This window comes from Trichosurus vulpecula, chromosome 8, assembly GCF_011100635.1.
Source record: "Trichosurus vulpecula isolate mTriVul1 chromosome 8, mTriVul1.pri, whole genome shotgun sequence".
Classification (NCBI taxonomy): Eukaryota; Metazoa; Chordata; class Mammalia; order Diprotodontia; family Phalangeridae; genus Trichosurus; species Trichosurus vulpecula.
Genome location: NC_050580.1, coordinates 2814183 through 2828165, shown reverse-complemented (window position 1 = coordinate 2828165; position 13983 = coordinate 2814183).

Below are 13983 nucleotides of genomic sequence, written 5' to 3'. Positions count from 1 at the left end.
GAGAATTTTTAAAAACCATTCTTTCCAAGGCTCTAGGGAGCCCCTAGAGGTTATTGAGGGGGAGGAGGGGAAGTGGCATGATCAGACTGGCACCTTAGGAAGGTCAGTTAGACAGCGGAGCAGTGGATGGACTTGAGGGCAGAGAGCAGAGTAATGAGGGAGGGGGATGGGTGAGTGGGGATAGTGGACCATTGCTGTCATCCAGTCCTGAAGTGATGAAAACAGTAGCCGTATCAGAGGAGAGAAAGAGAAATGTACGAGAGATGTTCAGAAGGTAAAATCAGCAGGACTTGGCATCTGAATGGATGTAGCAGGTGAGAGAGAGTTAAGGGTAAAGACACCTAGGCTTTGGTCCCTGGATAGCTGGCAGGATCCTTGGCAGTAATTGGAAAGCTAGTAAGTAGGAGGAAGTTTGGGGGAGAAATATTGCAAATTCAGTTTTTGTTTAAGACGTCTATGGGGCATCCAGTTTGGATGGGATGGACGGCAGCAAGGCTGAGGGACCAGCGATGGTGCTATCCCCCCTTAAGGAAGCTCCACCACTCAGGATTAGAGCTGCTATGACTCTAGGTTTAATCAGACATTCAGTGATGAGGGCATGGGAATAGGCAGGAAACCCTGGCCATAGCTACAGGTAAAGAATGGTGCCAGCCCTGGCACTTCCATGGGCCTGGAAGTCAAGGACAATCCAGAGATGTGAAGCCGTGGGTACGGGTGGTTGAAGAAATCTTCGAGGCTTTTCTTTTGTTTTCCATTTTCTCTATGGATCCACCTTTGTCACTCTTGGATCAGCTACAGAAGCCAAGAAAAGGGAAGCCTCTGTCTTGCTCATGACCTTCCCTGTGAGAAAGCTGCCAGTTAAACCCAGGGGTAGAGAATCTCTGAATCTCCAAGGTGGAAGAAATTCCTACAACCAGTCCAACCTATACCTGAACAACAATCCTTTTGAATGGGTCCTAAGAAGCTCCCAGGCCACCCTGGGACAGGGCTCCTCTTAAGCAGACAACACTGATTCCAGGTTCATCTGAATGGCCACTGTCTCCTTGGCTCTGGTGACACTGGATGTGGGCTGGACTGGACCTCCTCTTTGCAACAGCCCCGGGTCTTACACACCTTACCCCAGAACTCTTCTCAGGCCTCAGGTCCCACCTCTTCCCCGTACAGGTTGTATCACCCACTGCCAGCTGCGCCCTGCCTCTGCTTGACATGCACAGGGCATGAATTGGAATCCATTTGAATGTATATGCTAATAATGAACTTCAGGAAATGCAACTAGCTAAACTCAGCAACTTATTAAGGAGAGGATTTCTCAGGCAAATTGGAAATGTTTTCATGGAAATAAGTTTAATATTGTTCTTTTGAAGATCCCAAGCTGCTGGGTAATGTCAGAAATATTGATTCCATCTTAAATGTATCCAAATTATACTGCCCTCCTTTCCTTGCACTAGCATAGTGCTCGTAAGCCCAGAACGCCTGCGGTAGGCTTTGGAATATGTGCCTTACTTTAGGAAGGATTCCAATCAGACCTCACCTCATTCTCATTTGATCTCTCTCTCTCTCTCTCTCTCTCTCTCTCTCTCTCTCTCTCTCTCTCTCTCTCTGTCTCTCTCTCTCTCTCTCTGTCTCTCTCTCTCTCCCTCTGCTTCTCTCTCTCGCTCTCTCGATCTCTCTCCTTCACTCTCTCTCTGTCTTCCTCTGTCTCCCTCTCTCTCTCTCTCTCTGTCTCTCTCTCTCTCTCTCTCTCTCTCTCTCTCTCTCTCTCTCTCTCTCTCTCTCTCTCTCTCCCTCTGCTTCTCTCTCTCGCTCTCTCGATCTCTCTCCTTCACTCTCTCTCTGTCTTCCTCTGTCTCCCTCTCTCTCTCTCTCTCTCTCTCTCTCTCCCTCTGCTTCTCTCTCTCGCTCTCTCGATCTCTCTCCTTCACTCTCTCTCTGTCTTCCTCTGTCTCCCTCTCTCTCTCTCTCTCTCTCTCTCTCTCTCTCTCTCTCTCTCTCTCTCATTCTCTCTCTCATTTTCCTCCTTCCACAGTCTACTATGCTACTGTGTTGCTGCCCTGTGTGGGCACCCTATCACTCACCCCTCCTGCTTTCCAGCTCCCCTTCACGTGGTCTTTCCTCCATTAGATTATAAGCTCTTTGAGGGCAGAAACCGTCTTGCTTGCTTTGACTTCTATCCCTAGCACTTAATACAGTGTCCGATATATAGAAAGCACTTAACAAATATTCTGTCCATCCACTCATTCATCCATCTTTCCATCCGTCCATCTATCTACGTCCTAGCTAGTTATCTACCTTTTATCTCTCAACTATCTCTTAGAATGTCTGCCAAGAGAAGATACAGGGTGGGATGAAGTAAAAGCCAGATTTGAATACGAAGCCTGCCCCGCCCAAAAAGCTGAGTGCCCACAAGCATGTATGTCCTGTGTCTCCTCAGAGCCTTGGGTCCCACATTTATCAAGTGAGGAATCCTGATTCTCACCCTCCTCGTCGGACAGATGCCGGCAGCCAAGTTCTTTGTAAATGCTTTTGGAGGCACAGAAGAAGCAGGAGTCATGGCTGTAATGTGATTTCCCTCCCCTGATGCTCCTTCCATCAATGCATTTTGGTGTCATAGAACCCAGATTTTATTAAACATGTCATACTTTTATTTAAAATAATGTTTTCATTACATCCATGCAGTATCCAAGGAGCTCACTTCTAAGAACAAAAGGAGTATCAGCAGGGCCCTTGAGGGGATTCAGCATTTCCCGCTTGCACAGGGTTCCACGGCCCAGGACAGGAGGAGACAGAGCCTGTGAGGGGGAGGGTGTGTCTGTGAGGGAGAGACTTTACCTTCAGGAGACAGTGGGATTTTCCCCGAGAGCCATGACATCCCTGATTCCAGAGAGCCCTCTGTCTTAGCAGTGATTCAATGCTAATAATGAGGACTGTGCTCAGAACCCTTGGTCTCTGTGCTAAGCAGAGAACCAACAGAGGACCAAGTAGGCCTTGGTGCTGGGGCATCACTATCCCGGGAGAGCTTACTTCTTGCGGTGGCCCTGCAGGGCCATGCCTATGCTCTGTGTCCTCCATTGGCTTTATCCTCCATGGCAGCATCACAATCTAGGCCAACACATGAGGGCCTGTTTACTGCCCCTCAGCCACAATGGCCCCAACTTCTCCTAGGGAAAAGAGGGTTAGGGCTTCAGACTGTCCTTCAGGGCCTATTGCTGGACTCCCTAGGGACAGGCCTCCCCTTCTCCTGCACAGCCCAACCTAAACGGGAAGGGCAGTATTCTACGCCATCTTCCACTGATTTGTGTTGCACTGGATTTTCCCTGGGCATGAGAATTCTTAGTTATGGCTGTGTTCTGAAGATGGTGCCTCAGAAGTCTATGCTTGTTAGTTCATTATTATTATTAATTTGACATATTAGGGATCTAATTATAATTGTGTGTGTGTGTGTGTGGTGTGTGTGTGTGTGTGTGTGTGTGTGAGTTCAGCACTCCAGTGAGGGTTCGGGCTATTTGTCTGTCTCCAGATGTGTACTGCTGCCTTGCAGGGGCCAATCCAATGCCTGATTCCCTTGTGATTTGTTGATCAGGGAGGCACAGAGAGCTCCCTGGACACCAGACCAGGGAGCCTGAGACCTGAGATGTGTTTTCCAGGAGACCCCAGGGAGATGGCTTCCTGTCTCCTTGCTCCAGCCCACTCTCTAAGACTGGACAGAGAAGGGCAACATCGTCATTGGAAAAGGCATTCCCTCACCCAAGTGTTCCCCATACTAAGGAAATAGTAGGTTCAATTCCTAGAGGCTCAAGGGGGTGCCACAGAGCGCAGAGTCCTGGTCCTAGAATCAGGAAGAACAGAGTTCAAATTTGACCTCAGACACTTACTAGCAGGGTGACCCTGTGCAAGTCACCTACAGGCTCTCTGCCTCAGTTTCCTCACTTGTAAAGTGGGGATGATGACAATATCTACCCCCCCAGGGTTGTTTTGAGGATCAAATGTGATATTGGTGAACTGTTTAGCACCATGCCTGGCACACGGTAGGCACCCAATAAATGCTCGTTTGTTTGCTCCTCCTTTTCTTTCTAAGGGTTGTATCCCCTCAGAGAAGGAGAGCTCCCTAAAGTCAGGGGAGTTTGTCTTTGCATTCCCAGTGCCAGACCCATAGTAGATGCTTAACAAACATTTGTCAAATTCATTAAGTTGCATAGTGACCTCGTCTGATTCCAAACTAATCTGGGCCTCAGGCAACCAGACCTCCAGGCATCTCCAGTGACTCCCTGGTACCTTGCAGAACCTATTGGTAGCAGGACTCCAAAGCCAGGAGCCAAATTGTACTCTGGGAGAGCAGACCCTCGAATAGAGAGCAGGGCCTTTGACTCAGTCACTCTCTCTGGGAAAATCTCTTTCCTTTTCAAGCACTCGGAGCCTCAAACCACCCAACCGATGCTTGACCACGGGCATTGATTGCTCCCCAACAGATTCACTCAGCCATTAGAAACTGCTGCCTCCGTCACAAAACCCAACAAGCTATTTTAGAACAAACGCTTCAACTCAATTGAATCTAACAACAGAGAGACGAAGCCAGCTCTGTGACCTGGTACCGACAGTGACGGTGAGGGAGCCGTCCCATGAAGCAAACAAGCAAACGTTTTCAGCTCTTGTCTGGGTTCTGAAAGGACAGTTCACGCTCCCCCTCCCCAGACACTTTATTCCCTTCTAGATCAACCAGCGTTGAGGAAATGCCCTGGACGGTGCAGAGAACACTGGATCTGGGGGAAGTGTTCCCTTCCTAACCAATGACGGACCACATACAGATTCCCCCTTATCATCGCCTGCTCTGGTTTACTTCCAACGTAATAAGTGCTAATGTTTCTATGGTACTTGCTGTGTGCCAGGCACCGTGCCCAGCTCTTTGCAAGTATCATCCCATTCGATCCTCACAACAACCCTAGGAGGTAGGTGTTCTTATTAGCCCCACTTTACAGATGAGCAAACAGGGTAACAGGTGAAACAACATGCCCGGGGTCACACAGTTCATAAAGATCCAAGGCTGGATTTGAACTCACTTCCTCCTGACTCCAGACCCAGAGCTGTGTCCACTGTGCCTTCTCACTGCCTCTCTCTAAAAACAAGGATAGCACTGATTTTCTGGAGAGGATCCAGAGGAGCACCTGAGGACGGTAAATGACTAGAGCTCACGCCATTTTAGGAACACCAGGAAAGTTCAGCCTGGAGAAGACGCGAGACATAAGAATTGTCCTCAAGCATATGGAGGTAGAAAAACTAGACTGATCTGATTTAGCCTCAAAGGACAGAACAAGAGCAATGGGGAGATGCCAGGGAGATGGCGGGAGGGGTGGCTTGCACCCCAAATCAGAGTCTGAACGTCATTCCTCTCTCCAGGCTCGGCAGGCTGGGTATTGGATTGTCCCCAAAGTGGGTCATTCTCGTGTGATGCTTCATCCTGCAAGCCCTGGCCTAGAGGGGCAAAGATCATACATAGGCATTTCTTAACTGCAGCTCTTTTTGTCTCTTGAGGAACTAATCACAGTTGTCATGGGGAGCATAGATCCAACCTTGGAGAGCTCTCTCTTTAGCACATCCTGGCAAACAAGGCTTTGGGGGCCTTTAAGTTACTGGTATTTTCAGCTCAGTGGTTTTCCAAGGCAACGATTCCATGGGGCCCCAGCCTGAGGCCTCAAACATGAGCTTCCCACCTCAACCCCATCCTACCTTCTTCAGTCATACCTTCTTGGGAGAAGTGCAACTTTTCCCCAAGAATTAAAAACCACCCAGGCTTAACAGACTGTAGATGTAGCTCCAAGTGTGATAACTGATGCTGAAGCACTTTGTGAACTGCTGGGTCCTAGAAATGCACCTGCTGTTCTGTTTTCTCCCGGCAGCTCAGTGGTGGCACCTCTCCACATCTGCACTTAAAAAAATTCTAATTTATGACCCATGGAGTGCCAAAGAAATCATTTCATTTCTGCAATGATATCAAGCTCTTATGTGAACTGAAGAGATAAAATAATTCAGCAGATTACCCAGAGGCAAGACGCCACATGCCTGATTGGAGAACATTTTATCTAAGCTCCAAACCTTTTCCTAGGAGGAAACCAGATCTAACTCACCGGATATGGAAATTTCCAAGAAGTAATATTAAGGCTGTCAAAGATATCATTCCTTTTCCAGGACTTCTGGGAAGATTCAAAACTAGATCCCCGCACTGATGACTCTGATGTTCATACTATATCATGAATCAAATATGGATGTTTAATATGAAATGTCATGTGATAGTATTTCTATTTCCCTGCCATCTCGGATATCTGGCTTTCCAGTTATTGCTACCACTCCTCAGACTATTTGTAACACGAGATATCATTACTGTCGCTTCTCTGATTGCAGTGACCCTAAAAGAGTGACCTAGAAGGTATATATTATTCTCCATGATTAAGTGAATGGTCACCCCATCTGAAGGACTGGGGCATGAAAAGAGGTAGAAGAGAAGCACAGAGAACTGTTGAAGCTGTTTGGTCAGGCCTACAAAAAAATGCATCTTTTGTCATACAATCCTGTGGCTTTTGGTCACATGCTGTCTGACTAGTTCTCCAGCAGATGCACCCAAGAGTTCCCACACTTAAATGCATTCTGTTCTGGGTTATCTGTCTACTCAGTATATATCTGCCACGATCCTATCTATTTGCCTCTTGCACAGACCCCCTCCCCAATTAAAGTGTAAGCATCCTGATGGCAAGGATGACTTTTGCATTTCTTTGTAGCCCCAGAAGGGCCTGCAATGTAGTGGGAGCTTGATTAATGCTTGTTGAGGAGTTAATTGACCAATAAGCTGGAGAATGTCTCAAGGAAACAAAACAAGGCATTGAAGATCCTTGATTCCATTTCATGAGGATCAGTTGAAGTAGCTGGGGATATCTAGTGTGGAGAAGAGAGGACTCAGAATGGGGAGGGGAAGGGGGATAGGCTAGCTGTCTTCAACTATGTGAGAAGATATCCCATGGAAGACCTGTATGGCTGGCCCCAGAGGGCGGACCTAGGAGCAGTTGGTGCAGGAGGAGGGGATGGGGCGGGGCAGGGGAGTGCAGAGAGGTGATTTCAGCTGTCCAAAGGGGAATGGGCTATCTGGGGAAGGAGGAGGGATAATGATAACTCACAATGATGTGGTTCTTGGAAGTTTACAAAGCCCTTTTCTTACAGCTCTGTGAAATAGGCAGTGACCTGTCACTTGAGATAGTCTTTTTAGAAGCCAAATTATCTGTTCCCAGGACAACATAGAGAGGAATCTTGTCCATTTATGGGTTGAACTCAATGGCATCTGAGTCTCACACGATACAGTTTCTGGATTTCTGTCATTCATTTTAAGAGATGAAGAAACTGGAAGGGAGAAGCCCAGCCTGATGACGCCATTTTGGTTCAACAGTGATGAGCCATCTCCCACTCTGCATGGACTATGGGCAGGAGCCACCTTTCAGCTAAAATTATCCAACTGGATGATGCTCCCCATGTTCTCTGCTCTGTGGAGGCTAGTGTGATGTCATTCCCATAGGGAGGCTTTCAGCCAGAATAAAAATGTAAAAGTGTGTGCTGTCTCTGACTTTTAGTTGGCACTACTAATCCTCACCCTGAATACTAAAATGGGACATTATTGGGAAAACACCCACAGAGACTTCCGGAGCTCTGCTTTCATTCAGGAAGGGCAGCTGCTCCTCCTTCCTTGCTTTTTGGGGAGTCAGCAAAGCTTCATGTCAGAGAACATCTCTCTCTCAGGCTATTCAACTTTTTAAAAAACCATAATTGCCCCTCATCCTGAATTCAAGAAAAAACCACACATTTTTCTTCCTGTTCACTGTTCCTGAGTTGGAAAGCTCAGGATTTCAAAGGCTCTTTCAGGCTGTTGGAACAGGAGACAATCTCTCAGTCTCTGAAGGAAGCATCCCTTCCTCCTGACTGTTGCCAGTACTAGCTCTCAGCACACAATTTGTCTTGAGACTTCAAAAAATTGACTTGAGTGAAATTCTCTTTGACACAGCTTTGGCTTCCTGCTTTTAAATTCGCTCTTCAGTCTGGGGGCAGAATCCTCAAAGAAAGAAAAAACCCAACTAAGTGAATGGCTTTGGAAAGATTAGTAGAACAAGCTGCACAGTGGCGGTACTCCTCTACTCAAAACCCTGCCTTGGCTCCCCGGTGACGATGGAAAGCAAGGCCATGTGGCACAGTGGGAAGAGCATTGGTGGTGGTAGAGTCAGGAAGACTTCAGCACATCCCCCAAATGAGACACGTACTACTTGGGTGACTCTGGGTGTCACAGAACATCTTCAAATATCAGTTTCCTCATCTGTGAAATGCAGGTAATGATAGCCCCTACATAGCAGGATCAATGTGAAGGGGCAAAGAAACAAGGGTTCTGCAGAATGTAAATCACCACGTGCGTGTGGTCTGCCGTTGTTGTTGTTACTGTTACGGATCGGAATACAAAAGTTTGGCTTCCACTCCCATTCAAAGCCATCTTCAGTCTCACGCCAACTTATGTCTCCAGCATTATCTTTGTACCCTTCCCCTTCATGAGCTGGACATCTCAGTTTATTGGATCAGTCTCTGTAGCACATTCTTATCCAAAGAGCCACCATTCCTGGAGTTCACCCTCCTCCCCCATCCCCAGCATCATCTGTTGAAATCCCTCCTATCTCCAGTGCCCCCTCACCCTGCGAGACTTCTCCTGGGACCATCTTCATTTCTCTTTTCTCCTCGTCCTAGTATCCTAGTTGTTAATATCTTCTTCCCACTTTGAAGGTAAGCCCCCTGAGGGCACACACTCTCTCCACAGGTCTTGTACAAAGCAGCTGCTTAGTCGGTGTTTGTTCCATAGAATTGCATTGAACTGAGGGAAGGCCAGCCCAGTGGCTCTAGAAGATCAGCTTCATGGAGTATCTTCCTCAACCTTCCTCCTGGTATAGGAATCCCGATAATCATAGTTTCAGAAGAGAAAAGGGCAGCCTCAGAGGGCTGTGGCTCTTCCCTGAAGCTGCTCACATAGAAAGGCAGAATATGGTGTTTTGTGCCATATATATTGGCAAGACCACTGTCTCTGATCAGGAGACATCTGCACTCAACAACTGCCACAGATAATCACTACCTGAACAGCAAGGGGCAGCTCATTTCATTTCTATGACCTTCCATTTCTTTTTTCTGAAAAATGGGTACAATGATGCCTGTGGCAAACAATGGATGGAGTTGCTGTGAGGCTCAAATTAGATGGAACCATCGGAGGTGAGCTTTGCAAACCCCAAAGCACTAGGGATGTTTGCTCTTGGTATCATCGTAGGCTGAATTCATGTCCTGCTGGTGTGTGTGCCCTTGTGTGGTAAGTGAAGTGGGCTCTTCAAAAAACCCCTGGAGGGTCAGAAGGTCACTGAGCTATAAGCAAGGGCAGCAAGGTGGTGCAGCGGATAGACTATGGGACATGGAGTCGGGAAGACCTGAGCTCTGATCTGGCCTCAGACCTCTATATGATATGACCCCAGGGCAAGTCGCTTAAGCTCTATTTGCCTCAGTTTCCTCATCTGTCAAAGGGGATAATAATAGAACCTACATTCCAGAATTATCATCAGGATAAAATGAAAAAATGATTGCAAAGCACTTAGCCCAGTGTCTAACACAGTAAGCATTATATAAATGTTAGCTATGAATTATTATTAATCTATGTCTTCTCTGGTATTGCTTACAAATGCAGAATATGACATGATAGAAGTAAAGAGAGGAGAGGATCGGATGAAGCTGGCTAGGCACCCGGGTGATTCCAAAGCAAGTCTCTCCCCACTCCATCCATCACTGCCGAAGTTATTTTGGTTAAAGCAAAGCTCTGACCGTGTCATTCTCCTACTCAGTAAACACAGCTCCCTATTGCCCTTAGGATTAAATAGAAACACTTTCTGTTTGGCTTAAGGCCCTTCAACATTTTGCCTCAACCTCTTTCCCGACTTTGTAAACTGCCCTCCTTCCCACTCACTGCAGTGCAGCCAAACTGACTTCTCTGCTCTTCACACACTGTGCTCCCTCCATCCCCCATCTCCAAGCTCATCCACCAGCCATTCCCATCTCTAGGATGCATTGTCCTTAGGCCCTCAGCTATTAGAATCGTCTGCTTCTTCAAATTTCAGTCCAAGCACCACCACCTTCTGGATGGAGTCTTCACTGTCTCCAAATTACCTTGTATTTCTTTGCTTATTTTGTATCTGTGTGTGTGGGAGTGTGTGTGTGTGTGTGTGTGTGTGTGTGTGTGTGTAACCCTCTCCCTACTGGATTGTGAGCAGGGTCTCTCCCTTTTCTCCTGGCACCTCAGTGCCCAGCACAGTACCTGGAATCTATCAGGTTCTTAAATTCTTGATGGATGGTAACCAAACCTGAAAAGGGTTTCAATTCCTCCAAGAATCTTAGGTTACAAATCAGGCTGAATGGAATGTGCCCTGCAAACATTCTCAGAAACACTAAAATATGAAAATCTCATGTGTGGCCATTTCTACTTAATAACAAGCATTGTACAGGGCAATGGCGCTCCCTCACTGGGGGCATTGTGGCCTTGACGGTTGATCACCTTTGTTTTCCAGGGCATGCCCATTAGGAATGAGCTGACTTAAAGCAGAAATATTGGACTGGGGCCAATAGTCCATGAAGGCACAGGCCTGTGCACAAGAGAACCATGTGCTTGGATTATCCTCTTTGAGAACTTCACACAAGAGAGTGGATTTGCGGAGTTTGCCAGGCTGTGAAATTAGCAATGGAATGAATATTTGAAAAAACGGCAGTGTTTTTGAGGGATGAATTTTTATGATCGAGGAATAGCTAATTGAGATGATTATATATTAGGATGGCGAGTTTCTAAGTCATTTTCATCCCTTTAAAACTTCATTTTACCATGCCAGCAGTGTTCAAAGAACCTGGAAAGCCTCCTTGAATTACAGTGGGAGGCAGTGCTGAATTATTAATGGATACAATTAGGCTAAAACTGCCATTTAGAACCTGACAGCATTTGGTTAATCAGGTCTGGACTTGAGAGACCCTGAGCTTGGCGTTCACATTGAATATGTGGAGTTCAGAGAGCAGCCTGCTTCCATGCCCAACTTACCCCGTAGAATGTTTATGTGACTTACTGCCCGATGAGGGAAATCAGACATGGCTCTCTGCCAACTAACCCCCCACACCCCATGACTTCAAGCCAAAGGAAAGAGCTGGCCCTGTCAGATGAGGGTGTCACATTGGAGAAGAAGCTGAGAAGATAATCAATATCATCATAAAAGGACCCAGAACTCAAAATTTGTGGTTCATATATTCCATTAGCAAAAGATTTATTGATAACCAAAACCATGGCAAGAAGGAGCTCTAGATGGTTCCTAGACAAAATCTTTGTAGGGTAAGTGGGCTAGCTTTTCCTTGCTGGAGACCTCCAGACATTCTGCTTAGATGTGCTGCAGTTTTCCTGGAGAGTCCTGAAGCTTCCTATCTTCAAAGCTCACGGTTTGCCCTCCTGAAGCCAGTACCACACCCATAATAGCCATTTCTGGGATGCTACCAGGAGGGCAATGAGAAATTCAAATACTCCAACTCTCCCAAGTTCACAAGAGTATGCTGTAGCTGAGGGAATGAATAGGAGACAGAGACACTCTTCTTCCTCTTCCCCAAAGAAGAGGGGTATGTGTGGCAAGAGAGAGGAGAGAGATTTTCTCTCAGGGCTGTGTGTGGGACAGACACTGAAATCCTGGGATGTGAACTGGCTTACTATTTTATACAAAAGTCCCAGGGCAGGACCAAGGTTCTGGAGCTACTCCCATACACCAGGTATACACGGGCTTGCTCTGCTTCATCCAAGGCCTTTCAAAGACTTCCTGAACCTAGCCTAATGTTCTTGATTGATTCACTGATCAATTCCATAGATATCTACTCAGGTGGGTGGGGTTGACTGATGAAGATGTCTAGACTTTGTTCATACCTAGCTTCATTGACCAGTTCAATGGAGGAGTTCTAGTGATCTCTGCCCCTTCCAACTCCAGCCTTACATTCATTTAAAAAAATAAATAAAGCTAAGACATTCCCCACCCTTTAAGAGGCTGCGCATGGCATTGGGGCTGTCCATACCTTTGGAGACTGCCTATGTCCTTGAGGAGACTACAATAGTAGGTGACCCAGTAAAATGGTGAGATAGTGTTTCTTATGATCTTTGGACACACAGTAAAGCCAATTCTAGCCACTCCTTTATTCTGCCTTCTAAGAAAAACATCCAAGCTAATCTTGCATTTAACCCCAGCATTGTCTGGATTTCTGGATTCATTTTTACGGAGAATGTCATTTAATATGATTCAGTTGTTCTGATTACCCGCTTTTTGGTCACAGGACAAAATCACTGGAACATTTACCAGCCCAGTTTAGTCAAACCATAGAGTAAGGCAAGAGTAGAGTCTCAAGCCATTAGACAAGTGGAACAGAGTCAAGTTCTGGGAGACTTTGAGTTCCAGGAAAAGAGGAATTTACTTCATCTATGAAGCCCATAATCTGCAGACTTCTTTGATCACACATGCAAAAATATTGAGAATTCATGAACAAAATGTGTATATTTACATATGTATAGATTGTCTACATCTACCAAAAAGTGACATTTAGAAAGGATAAGGTTAAATTATTTGATCCAAGATTCAATAGGAAGCCACTGGAATTTGTTAAGTAGAGAAGGACATGGTCATACCTGAACTTCAGGAAAGAGGCCCCTAGGTGGCGCCATAGTGAATTGAGTGGCTTGGAGTCGGGAAAACCTAAGTTGAAATCCAACCTCAGACACTTCCTTGCTGTGTGACCCTGGGCAAGTCACTTCACCCTGTTTGCCTCAGTCCATTGGAGAAAGAAATGGCAAAGCGCTCCACTATACTTGCCAAGAAAACTCCATGGACAGTGTTGGTGTCCACTGGGTCATGAAGTGAACAACCAAACTTCAGGAAAATCACCTGGGTAGCTGAGTAGAGGATGGGTCAAAGAAGAGAGACACGAGGCATGTGGGCCAATTAGAAGTCTATTACAAGAGTCCAGAGAAGAGGGTACGAAGGCCTGGACCAACGTGGGAACTTTGAGTAGAGAGACAGAGGTGGACATGAGAATTATCATCGTGGTTGAAATGGCCTTTGCAACCCTTAGGTGTGTGGGGTAAGAGACAGTGAGGGAAGCCAAGGCTGAGAACCTGGGTGGTGGGAAGGATGGTGGCCCCTGGAAAAGACCATGCGCTAAGGTCTCTGATGAAGCCATCCACACCCATGCACCCAGGGTGACCCGCTCATTCAGAGTGAAAACAAAGGCAGATGGGGCTCTTTGGTGCCAGTCACTGCCCTGAGCATGGAGCCCACTCTCTGAGAGGAGCTTACCACAGCTCTACAATGGCATCAGGGCCAAGGGAAGAGGATGCTGGGATCCAGGGAAGAAGCTTCTTGCAATGGTATCTGCTTGGTCGCAACACATCTTTCCACTTTCCAGCTGGTTAATCACATGCACTTTGGGGTTAGGTCACAGGCTCCACTGTAACAGTCACTGATCTAGTCAACAGGAAGCCAGCAGTGGTCTTGGAGAAGAGGAGTGACGTGAACACTCTGGCACAATGGAATATTACTTTGAATGCCATGTGGGACTATGTGCAAGTCACTAGGTCTCCATCAGTCTTAGTTTCCTCATCTGTAAACTGGGCACAATGCCACCTGTATATCTCACCAAGCTACTGTGAAGACCAAATGGGGAAAGACAAGGTAGAGTGACTCTAAGCAGCTGTCACCACTAAAAAGCATCAGCAGATATTTATCAAGGCCTTCTATGTACCGGGCACTGTGCTGGGGGATGGGAAAATGAGGACAAAGAAAGAAACACTTCCTCCTCACAAGGAGCTTCAGCCCCAATTAGGGAAAATTATAAGTGCACATATACCTGCACATCACGCAAATGCAAAGTTTA